This window comes from Crinia signifera, chromosome 19 (genome assembly GCF_055691185.1).
Source record: "Crinia signifera chromosome 19, ASM5569118v1, whole genome shotgun sequence".
NCBI classification, from domain to species: Eukaryota; Metazoa; Chordata; class Amphibia; order Anura; family Myobatrachidae; genus Crinia; species Crinia signifera.
This window is the reverse complement of record NC_139226.1, coordinates 132,228,148-132,244,460: the sequence shown is the minus strand read 5'-3', so window position 1 is coordinate 132,244,460 and position 16,313 is coordinate 132,228,148. Positions and strand designations below refer to the sequence as shown.

The window sequence follows — 16,313 nt, the reverse complement described above, 5'->3', positions numbered from 1 at the left end:
TAAGGCGCTGGGCGGGTTTGGGGGCGGGCGCATTGTGTCCGGTCAGGACCTTGAGGTCGGTCGTCGCTGCCGCAAGGAGGGGGAGGCGACAGCAGAAACGGAGCCCGTTCTCTTGCAGAATGCAGAACAGAGTTGACCCTGTAGAGAGAGACTAGATCCCCTTCAGTTTTGGTTACAGGATGTGATGTTCAGTGAGGGCGGAAGTTGTTAGATGCCCTCACAACGTTTTTTATTTTATCTGTAATTCATGTAGGTGTAGGTTATTTTGTTTTATTTTAGCTGCATTGTACGCTCGCGGGCTCACTGCGCTCGCATGCTTCGGGCACGGTGGCTCGCTTCGCTCGGCACAGATTTATATCCCCCTCCGGGTATACGTGGACCCAGGGCATGATGGGAAAATGATCAAAACTGAAGGGGATCTAGACACTACCGTATTGTGGCCGGGGGAACTGATGATGGATGAAAGCCGCGGCAATCACGCCAGCCCCTAAGCAGGTGAGGAGGCGGAGCCATAGGCCCCTTCCGGACAGCCGCTGATTGGCTGAGAGTTCTCTCAGCCAATCAGCAGGCGGTGAATCTTTTTAAAGTTTTTTTTATTTTATTTCTGCTGTTCAGTGCTCACCATTGCCCGCCTCGCCATCCGCACCTGCATATATGTGTGTGCAAGTGGTGCTTCACTGCTGGCACACACCTATGGAATCGGATTCAATACATTGCAGGTATTAAAAACAGGGTTTGCCGACTCTCCCGGAATGTCCGTGAGACTCCCGGAATCATGGAAAATCTCCCGGAAGAGGGCCCCTTTCTCCCGCGGCTGCTGCCTCGCTTGCGCGATATGAACTGCTCATGCGCTAGATGCAGCCGGCGTCACCGAGATGAGAGAAGCACAGCGTCTGTAAGGGGCGGGGGTAAGTGTATTCACTGGCGCTCTTTTCATTCCCAATAATTACTCCTTCCTTGCCCGGCCACTCACCCCTGACTCCTCTCTCAGGCAGTGGCGGGATGGGCCGGGGGTAGTGTACCGCATGCCACCAGTGCGATGTCTCAGTCCTGGGGCTGTCTTCTTGTGCATGTAGCCACACTGCGAGTGCCGCTGATGTCATGCATATGCAGAAAGGGAAGCATGACAGGATCCACCGGCACATTAAGCCTTAACAGGCTCAAAGAAGGCCCAGCCACCTGACTGCTACTACTGCAGAAACAGGAGGAGGAGCCTGCAGCCTTACAGACCCACCAGGGATATCGTGACCCAGCACAGGAGACAGTGAGGGGGAATCCTCCTTGCAGTATATTTATATATAGATATAAATACTGTAGCTCTTTTTTAATCCCTGCTGCACTGGGAGGTGGTTAACGGAGGCGGTGGGCTGCTTCTTTGTGCTGCAACCTGCGCAGTTGCCAGCCAGCCCATGCCTTTGCCTGCTCTCCCAGCACTAGTCTGTCCCCACTACTCCTTCCCTGCCCTCCCCCTGACTCCCCTCTGCCTGGTCTCCCAGCACTGCCCCCACTACACTACTTCCTTGCCCTCCCCCTGAATCCCCTCTGCCTGGTCTCCCAGCACTGTCCCCACTACACTACTCATTCCTTGCCCTCCCCCTGACTCCCCTCTGCCTACTCTCCCAGCACTAGTCTGTCCCCACTACTCCTTCCCTGTCCTCCCCCTGACTCCCCTCTGCCTGTTCTCCCGGCACTGCCCCCACTACTCCTTCCCTGTCCTCCCCCTGACTCCCCTCTGCCTGGTCTCCCAGCACTGTACCCACTACACTACTCATTCCTTGCCCTCCCCCTGACTCCCCTCTGCCTACTCTCCCAGCACTAGTCTGTCCCAACTACTCATTCCTTGCCCTCCCCCTGACTCCCCCTCTGCCTGTTCTCACGGTAGTGCCCCCACTACTCCTTCCCTGTCCTCCCCCTGACTCCCCTCTGCCTGTTCTCCCGGTACTGCCCCCACTACTCCTTCCCTGCCCTCCCCCTGACTCCCCTCTGCCTGGTCTCCCAGCACTGTACCCACTACACTACTCATTCCTTGCCATCCCCCTGACTCCCCCTCTGCCTGTTCTCCCAGCACTGTCCCCACTACACTACTCATTCCTTGCCCTCCCCCTGACTCCCCCTCTGCCTGTTCTCATGGTAGTGCCCCCACTACTCCTTCCCTGCCCTCCCCCTGACTCCCCTCTGCCTGGTCTCCCAGCACTGTACCCACTACACTACTCATTCCTTGCCCTCCGTCTTACTCCCCTTCTACCTGTTGGGGGGCTCCGTCTCCAGGCCTGCCACCATGGCCTCCTTGGGGGGCTCCACCTCCAGACCTGCTGTATTCTGTATGTTTTTATTGTCAGTCCAGGTTCTGTGTGTCCTGGGTTCTTCTGGCACACACTGAGCCCACATTATGCTGCACTTTGGTGGTTTTAGCTCTCATTCGCCTCATTCATAGGCAACCCTGCGTATAAGTGTCGCTCGCCATGCTTTAGGCGCGCTGACTCACTACGCTCTGTACACTAATATAGTCTAACTATACCCACTCGGATAGTAAAGAATGAAAAAACTCCTTTTTTTAAAAACATTGTCAAAAACTCATGCTGATCTTTTGCTTGTGTTGCCCTAAGTCTAGTCGGCCTTTTGCTCGCGTGCTCTTGTTATTTAAGTTATTAATCATCATCATCATGGCGAAAAAATATCAGTCAAACTAGGTGTTTTATATACAGTAGGCAAAGGAATAATTTGAAGTTTCATCAGAATCCTCGGTAAAATGTTTTCGATGGTCAATGTTTAGCCCTCCAACGGTGAGAATTCAATGTTTTCCTCACCATCTCTAGGTTTCTCCTACTTTATTTCCTAAATGTTTTCCAATTTTTTTTATTAAATATATAAATGTGCCGCTGGTGGGTAATACAGTGCAAGACACTGTAGTCAACCAATCAGCGCAGAAAATAGGACAGGTTTGTTTAACCCCTTCCCGACATTTGACGTACATTTACGTCATGGCCGGGATGTACTTCCCGACACATGGCATAAATGTACGTCATGACTTTAAACTGTCACTGCGTCTCGAGACGCAGTGACAGAGGGACGATGTCTGCTGTCCCTGACAGCAGACATGTCCCTGCATGCCCAGGGGGGGCTGCGATGTCGCCCCCCCGTCGGCGATCGCTGTGATTGGCTGTTCAGTGTGAACAGCCATTCACAGCGTTTTCCTGTGTTACCAGCGAATCAGACGCTCGGTAACACAGGTGTCAATCACCGCCGGGCGTCAGGGGGCATGAGGGGGTCATCGGTGACGATGACACCTCACCCCACCCTCACCCCACCTGCCCCCAAGGCTGTGATTGGTCCGTGGGACCCACGGACCAATCACAGCCAAGGCGCGACATTTAAACTAACGGTGACTGCGCTGCAGACGCCATTCCGGTCTGGAGTAGCGTGCAGAGCGGTCACCGTGCCTATCTGCCGTGATACTGACCTGATCCTTGCTAATACTTACCTGATCCTTGCAAATACCTTACCTGATTACCTGATCACTGCTTGTAGCGTGCTGGACGCTTCCTGGATCTGACTTCTTGGGACTTCCTGCTGCTGCTGCAGTGTGATAGAGAGAGAGATAGAGAGAGATAGAGAGATAGTGACAGAGAGAGCTATATTTTGTGTCTGCTACCCCCCCTTTTTGGGGGTGCAGGGGTTTTTTATATATATATAGTGCTGCTGCTGCAGTGTCATAGTGATAGATAGTGATAGATAGTGAGAGATAGAGAGATTTGTGTCTGCTACCCCCCCTTTTTGGGGCTGCAGGGTTTTTTTTTATATATATATATATAACTGTCAGTGCTGCTGCAGCAGTGTCATAGAGTGATAGATAGTGATAGATAGTGATAGATAGTGAGAGATAGAGAGAGATAGTGACAGAGAGTGATAGAGAGTGTATATTTTGTGTCTGCTACCCCCCCTTTTTGGGGGTGCAGGTTTTTTAGTGTCCTAGAGTGATAGATAGTGAGAGATAGTGAGAGATAGTGACAGAGAGTGACAGAGAGTGATAGAGAGTGCTAAATTTTGTGTCTGCTGCCCCCGCCTTTTGTGCTGATCACTATATCTGAGGTGATCAGCAACTTTTTGGGGGTGCAGAGGTTTTTTTTTTTTTATATATACCTGTCAGTTGCTGCCAGTTGCACTGTCAGTTGCACCAAAGGTTGTGCACCTGCTGCCCCTCACTGGTAATCAGTGTCGCATCACTGATCACCTTTTTTTTTTTTTTGTGGGGTCTTTTTTAAATTTTTTTTTTTACACACACTGTGATTTTGTGGGTGTCCTGTGGCCACTGTGCGCTGATCAGTGACGTACATCACTGATCAGCTTTTTCGGCACAGGGTTGATCTATTTTTTTTTTTTTTTTATCAAATTCCTGTTGCCTTTGAGCGCTGTTCAGTGACAGACGTTACTGACCAACATCTGTGCTCAATTTTTGGCGCAGGACCTTTTTTTTTTTTAAACCCCTTCAATTTTTTTTTTTTAACCCCTTCAATTTTTTTTTTTTTTAACCCCTTCAATTTTTTTTTTTGGTATAAAGTATTTTTTTTTTCTGCACTACATACACATTACACACTACATTCCCCCCAGGTTGAAATAAAGTTTGTACCCCCCCCTACACTATACACGTGTTGAAATATTTCACTACCAGTAACACAAAAATAAAAATGGCATCCCAAATGTCATCCCAAATGTCATCCCAGTCATCCAGAAGAATGTATTCAGTGGAGGAGGCATATGCCATGCTTGCTTCTGACTTTGACACAGCCAGTGATGCAAGTGGGGAATTTGAAGGATTCGCCTTAAGCTCCTCTTCCTCCTCTGGTGATGAGGGACCCCCTCAAAGACGTCCCCGTAGAGCAGCTGAGACCCCCCCCCCCAATAATTGATCTCGTATGGACCCCACCACCAGACAATTTTGAGCCCCAGGTTCCTGAGTTTTTGGCCATGCCAGGAATCCAATTTGATTCCACAGGTCTCAGAGAAATTGACTTTTTCAAATTATTTTTCTCTGATGATTTTATAAATTTAATGGTGGACCAAACTAATTTATATGCCCAGCAGTTTATTGCTCAAAACCCCACGTCATCATTTGCTAGGTGGACCCCTGTAGATGCAGTAGAGATGATGACGTTTTGGGGTCTGGTGTTTCATATGGGCATAGTAAAAAAGCCAGAAATTAGGCAATATTGGAGTACAGATGTTCTGTACAGCACCCCATTTTACCGTATGGCCATGCCCCGGGCTCGATTTGAGACGATCCTTAAATTTTTGCATTACAACGATAATGCACAGTGCCCACCCAGAGATGATCCCACCTTTGACCGGCTATTCAAAGTCAGGCCGGTCATTGATCATTTCAGTGCCAAATTTGAAGACATGTACATCCCAGATAAATTCATTTGCATAGACGAGTCCCTTATACATTTTAAAGGAAGGGTTAAATTCCGCCAGTACCTTCCCAGTAAGAGGGCAAGGTATGGCATAAAAATGTATAAGCTGTGTGAAAGCACCTCAGGGTACACTCACAGGTTTAGGGTATATGAAGGGAAGGATTCAAGAATTGAACCGCCAGAATGCCCCCCCTCCCTCGTAGGTGTTAGTGGAAAAATTGTCTGGGATTTAGTGCACCCCTTCCTGGATAAAGGTTATCACCTCTATGTGGATAACTTTTACACCAGCATCCCCCTGTTTAAGGCCCTTGGTTCAAGAGGTACAGCAGCTTGCGGTACTGTGCGCAAGAACCAAAGAGGCCTCCCAAAAACGCACATTGCCCAAGTAATGAGAAGGGGTGAAAGCAGGGGAATATGCACCGAAAATATGTTGTTGGTCAAATATAAGGACAAGAGGGATGTCCTTATACTGACAACAATTCACGGAGACAGTACCACCTCCGTCCCTGTACGAGGTACCAGTACCCACACCTCAAAACCTAATTGTATCCTGGATTACAATAGGTACATGGGCGGAGTGGATCTTTCAGATCAGGTACTGAAGCCGTACAGTGCCCTGCGGAAAACAAAAATCTGGTACAAGAAGCTGGCCGTGTATATCATCCAGATGGCACTGTATAACGCTTACGTGCTATTCCGTTCTACCGGCCAGAGGGGGACATTTATGCACTTTCAAGAGGAAGTCATAAAGGGCCTAATATTTGGGAACCAGCAGGCAGAGGGCCCCAGTACTTCTAGTACTGGCCCCCGTATTGTACCAGGGCAGCATTTTCCTGATGAAATCCCCTCCACTGGAAAAAAGGGCAGGACACAAAAAAGGTGCAAAGTTTGCTATAAAAAGGGAATAAGAAAGCAAACTATTTTCCAGTGTGACACTTGCCCCGACAAACCCGGCCTATGTATAAAGGAGTGTTTTAAAATATACCACACATCTATGGATTATTAGGTTCATAATTTCACCGTGCTTCGGGGGTCTTGCTAATGCCACATAGCACCCACCATTCATTCCACCAGAATCTGAGCCGCAAAATCCAAAAATCACTCCTTCCCTTCTGAGTCCTGCCATGCACCCAACTGGTATTTTTTGGTCACATGTGAGGCATTGCCGTACTCGGGAGAAATTGGGGCACAGATTTTGGGGTGCTTTTTCTCCTTCATACCTTTTGAAAATGAAAAATTTTGAGCCAGAACTGCATTTTTGTGTAAAAAAATGTAATTTTTCATTTTCACTGCCCACTTGTATCAAAATTGGTGAAACCCCTGGGGGTTTGAAATGTACACTATACCCCTAGATGAATTCCCTGAGGGGTGTAGTTTGCAAAATGGGGTCACTTGTGGGGGGGTTCCACTGTATTGGTGCTTTGGGGGTCTTGCTAATGCGACATAGCACCCACCATCATTCCACCAGAATTTGTGCTGCAAAATCCAAATATCACTCCTTCCCTTCTGAGTCCTGCCACTTTTTGGTCACACATGAGGCATTGCCGTACTCGGGAGAAATTGGGGCACAGATTTTGGGGTGCTTTTTCTCCTTCATACCTTCTGAAAATGAAAAATTTTGAGCCAGAACTGCATTTTTGTGTAAAAAAATGTAATTTTTCATTTTCACTGCCCACTTGTATCAAAATTGGTGAAACCCCTGGGGGTTTGAAATGTACACTATACCCCTAGATGAATTCCCTGAGGGGTGTACTTTGCAAAATGGGGTGACTTGTGGGGGGGGTCCACTGTATTGGTGCAACATAGCACCCACCATTCATTCCACCAAAATCTGTGCTGCAAAATCCAAAAATCACTCCTTCCCTTCTGAGTCCTGCCATGAACCCAACTGGTATTTTTTGGTCACATGTGAGGCATTGCCGTACTCGGGAGAAATTGGGGCACAGATTTTGGGGTGCTTTTTCTCCTTCATACCTTCTGAAAAGGAAAAATTTTGAGCCAGAACTGCATTTTTGTGTAAAAAATGTAATTTTTCATTTTCACTGCCCACTTGTATCAAAATTGGTGAAACCCCTGGGGGTTTGAAATGTACACTATACCCCTAGATGAATTCCCTGAGGGGTGTAGTTTGCAAAATGGGGTCACTTGTGGGGGGGTTCCACTGTATTGGTGCTTGGGGGGTCTTGCTAATGCGACATAGCACCCACCAAAATTCCACCAGAATCTGAGCTGCAAAATCCAAAAATCACTCCTTCCCTTCTGAGTCCTGCCATGCACCCAACTGGTATTTTTTGGTCACATGTGAGGCATTGCCGTACTCGGGAGAAATTGGGGCACAGATTTTGGGGTGCTTTTTCTCCTTCATACCTTTTGAAAATAAAAAATTTTGAGCCAGAACTGCATTTTTGTGTAAAAAAATGTAATTTTTCATTTTCACTGCCCACTTGTATCAAAATTGGTGAAACCCCTGGGGGTTTGAAATGTACACTATACCCCTAGATGAATTCCCTGAGGGGTGTAGTTTGCAAAATGGGGTCACTTGTGGGGGGGTTCCACTGTATTGGTGCTTGGGGGGTCTTGCTAATGCGACATAGCACCCACCAAAATTCCACCAGAATCTGAGCTGCAAAATCCAAAAATCACTCCTTCCCTTCTGAGTCCTGCCATGCACCCAACTGGTATTTTTTGGTCACATGTGAGGCATTGCCGTACTCGGGAGATATTGGGGCACAGATTTTGGGGTGCTTTTTCTCCTTCATACCTTTTGAAAATGAAAAATTTTGAGCCAGAACTGCATTTTTGTGTAAAAAAATGTAATTTTTCATTTTCACTGCCCACTTGTATCAAAATTGGTGAAACCCCTGGGGGTTTGAAATGTACACTATACCCCTAGATGAATTCCCTGAGGGGTGTAGTTTGCAAAATGGGGTCACTTGTGGGGGGGTTCCACTGTATTGGTGCTTGGGGGGTCTTGCTAATGCGACATAGCACCCACCAAAATTCCACCAGAATCTGAGCTGCAAAATCCAAAAATCACTCCTTCCCTTCTGAGTCCTGCCATGCACCCAACTGGTATTTTTTGGTCACATGTGAGGCATTGCCGTACTCGGGAGAAATTGGGGCACAGATTTTGGGGTGCTTTTTCTCCTTCATACCTTCTGAAAATGAAAAATTTTGAGCCAGAACTGCATTTTTGTGTAAAAAAATGTAATTTTTCATTTTCACTGCCCACTTGTATCAAAATTGGTGAAACCCCTGGGGGTTTGAAATGTACACTATACCCCTAGATGAATTCCCTGAGGGGTGTACTTTGCAAAATGGGGTGACTTGTGGGGGGGTTCCACTGTATTGGTGCAACATAGCACCCACCATTCATTCCACCAAAATCTGTGCTGCAAAATCCAAAAATCACTCCTTCCCTTCTGAGTCCTGCCATGCACCCAACTGGTATTTTTTGGTCACATGTGAGGCATTGCCGTACTCGGGAGAAATTGGGGCACAGATTTTGGGGTGCTTTTTCTCCTTCATACCTTTTGAAAATGAAAAATTTTGAGCCAGAACTGCATTTTTGTGTAAAAAAATGTAATTTTTCATTTTCACTGCCCAATTGTATCAAAATTGGTGAAACCCCTGGGGGTTTGAAATGTACACTATACCCCTAGATGAATTCCCTGAGGGGTGTAGTTTGCAAAATGGGGTCACTTGTGGGGGGGTTCCACTGTATTGGTGCTTGGGGGGTCTTGCTAATGCGACATAGCACCCACCAAAATTCCACCAGAATCTGAGCTGCAAAATCCAAAAATCACTCCTTCCCTTCTGAGTCCTGCCATGCACCCAACTGGTATTTTTTGGTCACATGTGAGGCATTGCCGTACTCGGGAGAAATTGGGGCACAGATTTTGGGGTGCTTTTTCTCCTTCATACCTTCTGAAAATGAAAAATTTTGAGCCAGAACTGCATTTTTGTGTAAAAAAATGTAATTTTTCATTTTCACTGCCCACTTGTATCAAAATTGGTGAAACCCCTGGGGGTTTGAAATGTACACTATACCCCTAGATGAATTCCCTGAGGGGTGTACTTTGCAAAATGGGGTGACTTGTGGGGGGGTTCCACTGTATTGGTGCAACATAGCACCCACCATTCATTCCACCAAAATCTGTGCTGCAAAATCCAAAAATCACTCCTTCCCTTCTGAGTCCTGCCATGCACCCAACTGGTATTTTTTGGTCACATGTGAGGCATTGCCGTACTCGGGAGAAATTGGGGCACAGATTTTGGGGTGCTTTTTCTCCTTCATACCTTTTGAAAATGAAAAATTTTGAGCCAGAACTGCATTTTTGTGTAAAAAAATGTAATTTTTCATTTTCACTGCCCACTTGTATCAAAATTGGTGAAACCCCTGGGGGTTTGAAATGTACACTATACCCCTAGATGAATTCCCTGAGGGGTGTACTTTGCAAAATGGGGTGACTTGTGGGGGGGTTCCACTGTATTGGTGCTTGGGGGGTCTTGCTAATGCGACATAGCACCCACCAAAATTCCACCAGAATCTGAGCTGCAAAATCCAAAAATCACTCCTTCCCTTCTGAGTCCTGCCATGCACCCAAATGGTATTTTTTGGTCACATGTGAGGCATTGCCGTACTCGGGAGAAATTGGGGCACAGATTTTGGGGTGCTTTTTCTCCTTCATACCTTCTGAAAATGAAAAATTTTGAGCCAAAACTGCATTTTTGTGTAAAAAATGTAATTTTTCATTTTCACTGCCCAGTTGTATCAAAATTGGTGAAACCCCTGGGGGTTTGAAATGTACACTATACCCCTAGATGAATTCCCTGAGGGGTGTAGTTTGCAAAATGGGGTCACTTGTGGGGGGGTTCCTAAATTTTAGAATCTTATGGTGCCTAGAAACCTACATGGTGCCTAAAAAATAATCTCATAAAAAGGAGGCTCCAAAATCAAGTAGGTGCTCCTTCTATTATGAAGCCTGTGGTTTGGTCAACGTGCACACTAGGGCCACATATAGGATATTTATGAAAACAAAAGAATTGGGGGAATCAATTTTTAGTCACATTTCTCTAGTAAAATGTACTGTGTTCCTTAGAAAAATGTATTAAAATTGCAAATCTGCACAAAAAATGAAATTTTGAAATTTCACCTACACTTTGTTTTAATTCCTGTGAAACACCTAAAGGGTTAACAAACTTCCAAAATGCTGTTTTGAATACTGTGAGGGGTGCAGTTTTTGAAATGGTATCATTTATGGGGGTGTCTCACATACAAGTCCCTCAAAGTCACATCAGAACTGAACTGGTCCCTAAAAAAATCAGTGTTTGAAATTTTCTTGAAAATTTGAGAATTTGCTATTCATATTGTAAGCCTCCTAGTGTCCAAAAAAATTAAAAGGAAGTTGAAATAATGATGGAAACATAAAGTAGACATATGGTCTATGTTAGTTATTAACTATTTTGAGTGGTATGATTATTTGTCTCACAAGCAGAAAATTTAACATTTTGCAAATTGCAAAATTTTCCATTTTTTCACGACATTTTGGTATTTTTCACAAAAAAACACAGACTGTATCGACCCAAATTTACCACTAATTTGAAGTACAATGTGTCACGAAAAAACAATCTCAAAATCACTGGGATAAGTAAAAGCAAAAAAAAAGTTATCCCCACTTAAGTGAGACATGTCAGATTTGAAAAAAAGGGCTCTGTCAGGAACGCAAAAACTGGCTCTGTCAGGAAGGGGTTAATCATTTTTTTTTTCTTGAAGCTGCTCAAACGTGTACAAAAACAGATGAAGCCATTACTGCAGATTGTCTTGCATTACATAAAGTGGTCATTTTATACATTTTGTAATAAACAACTCTGGCAAAGTGATTGTGTCCTTCTGTAGAGTCTGAAACATCAGCGTTCCGTACACTGACAAAGGATGTCGTAATATTGAAGATAATCATGAGGTACGGGAAGTCCATGCTAAGAACAAAGAACTTTTTGTTTCTTTTAACAGTTGAAGCTTAGTGGGAGAGCCCTGGATCCATGTTCTGTGGAGAATGCATTTCCTGACAGAGACTATCACCTGGACTGGCAGCATGCCGCAGAGTGACCAATCAGGTGTCAAGGCAAATAATTCTTCACTATTTAGTCTGCTGCACAAAGGATCCAGAACTAATATTTTTTTTGGTACTTATGTATTAACAGGGCGCCCCATTACGTAGTTTGTGTTGTGCTGCTGTATCCACGTGGGCCTGGAGTTAATTATCGAAAGTGTGGCGAGCCACCGAGCCCGAAGCGTCGTGGACCCCCGCGAGGGACAATATCCACTGCCCTTGTGTCGGGCTTCTAGCAGTCGGGATTCCGACGTCGAGGTAATGACTTTTGGAATCCCGACTGCCGGTGAGTCCTCCGGCACCCGCCAATCAGTTGCTAGCTGTCAGTTTACAGGCTGCATTTGGAAAATGTGCTTAGGAGCTGATTGGTTGGCACTTTATTTATTTGGTTGTATTTTGTTTTCCTGTTAAACTGAACCAAAATTTTTTATTAAAATATTTAATCTTGAAGTTTACATTGTTGGGGCTGTCATTACCATTAGGCATGCCTAGGCGGTTGTCAATGGTTAGGGAAAGCAAAGAAATACTGAACAAATGACAAATTTGCCTAGCATGCGCCGCGCCCCTACTCAAAGCGCTTTACCTATGAAGCTGCTAAATGCTGCTCCTCCCCCTTGTCTGCAATTGGCTGATCTATGATCACTACGGCGTGTTTGTACTCAGTTGCACGGTTCTACCACCAATGATCCCAGCTGTGAGTGTATTAGTGTAGCTGAAGAAAACCCTTAGACTGGGTACAGTACATACCATCACAACTTGAAGGCTGACCCACCATTACGCCATCAGAGCAGCCTATCCAGGTTAGCATATAAGGTTACCGATTGGCTGCTTGATGTGGCAATCTCACATTACAGCTAAACGAACATGTGACTCTTCCCACCTAGTTGTGACGTTAGCTCCTAGTAAGTGTACAGGTGGACCGCCCCTACACACAGCCAGATGTGCCCATATATCTGAACATACATTATGGGGGAGATTCTCTAAACTAAAAATGTGGTAATCGGGTTTTTACCGCATTTTGGGATCCTCTAAGCATCCCCCGCCGGGTTACCGCGACGGGGGGCATCGCCAGAAAAATCTGTTGATGCCCCATTGAAGCCTATGGGCTTCTAACGCAACCCACCTCCGACCCACCCCTGCACTGACTCCCGCCGCCCTGCACCGACCCCCCCCCCTCACCTGTGTCCGGGCAGCACAGAGCTGTGCTGCCCGGACCTGTGACCTCCTCCTCCCTGCACTATGATCCTCTTCCGGGTGCAGGGAGGAGGAGAGCCCGGTGCAGCAGCAGCAGCACCGGGTAAGGGAGGGAGGGGGAGCCGCCAGGACCCGATGGGACCCGCTGACTCTCACCGCAAAGGACAGCTCTTAATGCAAGAGCTGTCCTTTGCCATAATTATCGCATATGTTAGTGCATATGCGATAATTATGAATGCGAAGGGGGGCGGAGCTGGGGTACGGATGTTAGAACATCCCCCCTATATCTGCTGTGCTGCACACTTCACCTAGTGATGGCCATCGTTGCCTTTGCCATCGATGGCAACTGGCCAATGGTCAATGTTTTTGCATATTGATGGTCATTCATTATCTCTGATTGAGTGGCCTGTGGGCCAATCAAAATGTCGGGGCGGGTGTCAGAGGCGGGGCTATGCTCCGTGTCCTGGCACTTTAGGGAAAAAGCAAAAACAAAACTATTCGTTTAAGCTTGACATCGATGGTGGGGAAACCATCTGGGTCTCCCCCATCAATGGCAAAACTATTTAACATCGGCCATAAACCGTCGATGGTTTCTAATCCTCGATGGTTGATGGCCATCCCTAGCTTCACCCGATATATCTGTGAATTACTTTGTTCACAGACATGTTGGGGTAAACTTACTAAGATGGGAGTTCTATTGAAGATAAGATGTTGCCCATAGCAACCAGTAAGATTGTAATATTTTCTAGAAGGCGCTAAATAAATAAAATGTACAATCTGATTGGTTGCTATGGGAAAACATCCTATCTTCAATAGAACTTCCATCTTAGTAAATTTACCCTATTGTAGGGATGGCCATCGACCATCGATGATTTGAAATCATCAATGGTTCATGGCCGATGTCGAATATTTTTGCCATCGATGAGGGAGAACCAGAGGGTTTCCCTCCATCGATGGAACAGCAAAATTATGTTTTGCTTTTTTTTTTCTCAAAGTGCCGGGATGCGGAGCATAGGTCCGCCCCCGACACCCGCGAAGCCCTGCCCCAATGTTTTGATTGGCCCACAGGCCAATCAATCAAACACAATGGATGACCATCGATATCTAAAAATATCGATGGTCAGCCATTGCATAGTTTAGCACTATTGATGGGTAGTTGCAGAATTGCCATCGATGGCAACTATCGATGGCATCCGCTCACCAGGTTGCTCAAATGGTCTATATATCACTTAATGTGTACGCAGTTACAGTCCATAAAATCTGTGCAACGCAGCATGGTTACTGTAATGCTGGATGCTGCAAGTACATTGAGCACTCAAAATGTGGCAATAAATTACACAATGACTTTGTTATGGGTACAGTAAAAGCCTTTAGAAAGGAAGAAGGCATTTGTATTTCCCAGCAAACAAAGCAGAAAAGCGTTCTCACAAAAAAAAAAAACAGTTGTCAAGGTGACAGACAATTGACACAGCGTGCCATTGATTCGTGTCTGTTTTGTGCATTGTTAGGGAATTCCTATAAAAATATTTTTTTTCAATAGGATTGGGATAAACCATGGGGGGGGGGGGTGGTATGGGGCTCCGACAGTAGAGGTCCCGACAGTCAGTATCCTGACTGCCGGTGCTCCGACAGGGGGGCAAGCGCAAAGAAGCCCCTTGCGGGCTCGCTGCGCTTGCCACACTGCAAGCCCGGTGGTTCACTTCAGGTTCTATTCTCTCTCTATGGGGGTCGTGGACTCCCACAAGGGAGAATAACCCCTGTGAGTTGGGATCCCCGCTGTCGGAGCACCGGCAGTCAGCATACTGACTGTCAGGATCCCCACTGTTGGAGCGTCATCCGGCACCCAAACCAGGGATGGGGAACCTTTGGCCCACCAGATGTTTTTGAGCTACATATCCCAGCATTCCCTGCAACAGTTTTTAGCAAGGCCAAAGAGCAAAACTGTAATAGGGCATCCTGGGATGTGTAGTTTAACAACAGTTGGAGGGCTAGGATAAGCCATAGCTGAGCTTGCAGAGTAGGAAGTTTGCTCCAAGCCCAGCTTCCTACATACCTCGTAGCTCTCCGCTGGGACTAAACCTGCCCTGGAGTGTGCATGCATGGCAAATAAACTGCATGGAGATAAAACGCTTTGGGCGACCCAGCTCCGCCCCCTTCGCCTCTCATCGCCGACATAATTATCGCATATGCTGTAACATATGCAATTATTATGGCAAAGTACAGCTCTTGCATTAAGAGCAGTTCTTTGCGGTGAGAGTCAGCGGGTCCCACCGGGACCTGGCGGCTCTCCCCTCCCTCCCTTACCCGGCGCTGCTGCTGCTCTGCTCCTCTCTGCACCCGGAAGAGAATCATAGTGCAGGGAGAAGGAGGTCACAGGTTCGGGCAGCACAGCTCTGTGCTGCCCGAACCCAGGTATGGGGAGTTGGTGCGGGGCAGTGGTGGGTCGGGGCGGCGGTGGGTCGCGTTAGAAGCCCATAGACTTCTATGGGGGCATCGCCAGATTTTTCTGGCGATGCCCCCCGTCGCGGTAACCCGGCAGGGGATGCTTAGAGCATCGCAAAATGCGGTAAAAACCCTGTAACGGGGGTTTTACCGCATTTTTAGTTTAAAGAATCTTCCCCTTGGTCCTAAGCAAATAGTTATAGGGGAAGAATGTTATCTCTCTCTCGCGCTATATATATGCCAACTTACTGCAGAGATAGAAGTATAAAATATTTAATTGTAAGAACAAACATTGCTCCTAAAATACAGGTACATACATCAAATGTAAATTTTAAAAAATCCAGGGTGTTACCAGTGTCCGTCCTGTAACACGTGGATTCATGGACCCGGGACATGATTTTAAACATCCCCACACAGGACAAAAATGTAAAATAAACCATGTTTTGAGCTGTAAGAGCTCGCAAAACACTTGAAAGAATTCCGCCACTCACTGTCAAGTTTTAAGTGTAAAATTATTGACCATATTCCCCCATTACAAAGAGGTGGGGATCGACAAAACAAATGGATCCAGAGGGAATCCCAATGGATCTATACATTAATTATGCTAGCACCCCATGAGTTAAATGAAAAATCCCTGCAGCCGCCATGCTGACCATTGTCCGCGTTGCTTTGCCCACACTGCAATCCATCTGCTCTCCCTGTTTTGGGCAGTCCTGCTGCATGTGACCATGCTTGCCGCATTTGAAGCACATCATGGTAGGTGGAACCTTTGGTTTAACCACGGCGACCTGAGGTCTAGGCTTTGATATTGGCACGTATCCTGAACTGGCTTTATTCAGCTTTCTCAGAGACAGGTGCCACTCAATCACCACTGCCCGCTCCTCAAATGTCTGGGGGTCAGCCTGAAGGGCCTACTGCTGCACCGAGCGGTCTAACACCCGGAAAGCCTGGTCTAGTGGGACTATCTCTACAATTTTATCTCCTAACCCTAATTTACCTAGTTGTATTAATAACCTTTTATGAGGCACTGTGATAAAAGCTTTAGCGAAATCACTAAGTATTACATCAACAGATTTTCCCTAGGTCTTAAGCTGTGGAGTCCAGCTGAGTTGTGTCGATGTTCAGATGTCAAATGTTAAAAGGAGCACACTGC

General features: G+C 46.5%; 1 protein-coding gene and 1 long non-coding RNA gene across 2 annotated transcripts in view; both read left to right on the top strand.

The window, feature by feature from the left end:
- Window positions 1–16,313, top strand: part of MXRA8 (matrix remodeling associated 8) — a 543,508-nt gene that overhangs the window by 370,905 nt on the left and 156,290 nt on the right. The gene's annotated exons all lie outside the window — the stretch shown is intronic.
- LOC146043017 (uncharacterized) lies at window positions 45–11,968 on the top strand. The gene is made up of 3 exons (XR_014464092.1): window positions 45–908; window positions 11,425–11,528; window positions 11,616–11,968. It is a non-coding gene; the product is annotated as an uncharacterized LOC146043017 (long non-coding RNA).